Source organism: Nannospalax galili, unplaced genomic scaffold (genome assembly GCF_000622305.1).
Source record: "Nannospalax galili isolate Female #2095 unplaced genomic scaffold, S.galili_v1.0 scaffold208, whole genome shotgun sequence".
NCBI lineage: Eukaryota > Metazoa > Chordata > Mammalia > Rodentia > Spalacidae > Nannospalax > Nannospalax galili.
This window is the reverse complement of record NW_008357998.1, coordinates 1-1,671: the sequence shown is the minus strand read 5'-3', so window position 1 is coordinate 1,671 and position 1,671 is coordinate 1.

The window sequence follows — 1,671 nt, the reverse complement described above, 5'->3', positions numbered from 1 at the left end:
TGTAACTTCAGCTCTAGGGAACCCAGCACTCTCTTCTGGTCTCTGTGGGTACCTGAGCTTACATGCAGTGTGCGCGCACGCACACACAGACACACAGACACACAGACATACACTTAATTAAAAGTAAAATAAATCTAAAAAAAAATCAGTTAAAAAAAATCTCCCAGGTGCCTGTAATCCTTGCACTTGAGTGGAGGCAGGAGGATCATAAGATTGTTTCAAAAATCTAATAAACAAGCCAGGTGTGGTGGCACATGCCTTTTATCCAAGCACTCAGGAGGCAGAGGGAGGCAGATCTTTGTGAGTTTGAAGCCAACCTGGTCTACATAGAGAATTCCAGGAGAGCCAAGACTACATAGTAAGGTCCTGTCTCACACAAAACAAACAAAACAAAACCAAATAAAAAACTAACACATGAAAATCTCAAGTATGTTTGTGAAGCATACTAAAAATTGAAATGCCTAAAACATATTAAGTCATAAAAACATAAGCCCTGATAGTTTATTATTAGAGCCAACAAACACCAATGTAAGTTTCCGTAAATATTGCTACATGGATCTTCCGGTGTCTGAATTTTGTTGCCTCCTATTGTTGAGTCTCGGGTCAGCAACATTGTTCCATGGACCAGGCTGTGAACAGCACTGACGTCAAATGAACACAGGCTTTGAAAGAACTAAAGTTATTGAAATAAAATTGCATCTGATACAATGAGACAACAATACAAAACCAAAATGACCAAGAGACAGGAAATGACGACACATGTGCAGCACCTGCAGCTCCTACTGGCACAGCAAGTGTTCATGACACATGCCCGAGAAATGTAAATGTGACCATTCATTCAGCATGTTTACTGTGAATCAATATCATCTTTGCTCCTGATATCGCAGCAGTGATTCTCACAAATTCCTAAGTCTCAAAAACCCAGCATAGAACGGGGGAAATGGGCAGAGGTCCCAACCCCAGTCAAGGAACAATTGGCAAATGATTTCTGCGGGGTGAGAGAGAGTAGATTTTCTTTAAGGGAGTGACTCTAGATAGGCTGACTAGACTCTAGGGGATGAACTTGCACCAAGGGGCACCTGGCTACAAATGCTGGTCCAGGTAGGACTTAACATATATGACAGACTATCTGAAATCTGGTGGTGGGGGGATATGGGGGGAAAAGAGAGGGGAGGGAGTCTAAATTTGATTGAGATGTATTATTGAAATACTCAAAAACTCATTAAAAATATTAAATACAACAATGACAACAAAAACCAAATTCCCATGTTTTCTGTGTGGTCAGGGAGGCACTGCAAACAGGAGCATATGGGCATGTCTCTGGTGAAACACAGTGGGTCGTTGATGTGATAGCAACCCTTTGTGGGACAGGGTGTAGAGATTTCCTAAGGAGTTGGCATGTGAACTGAGGGTTGGGGCCTGGAAGAAGAGAAAATGACCTGGAAGAAGCAGAGACTGGACAGATCATGAAGTAGTGAGGTGGGGGAACTTCCGCAACAGGAAGAGCTCTGAGGAAGGATGTACTAACAAGGAGATGGCTAGACAGTAAGGTCTAAGAGCCTATCAGAGGTCAAGCCTCACAGACCATGGAAGGAGCTTACAGTCCACTCTTAGTAGTACGGGAAACCATTGAGAGATTGCAAGCAGAATAGAGCTATATCTGTCTGTCTG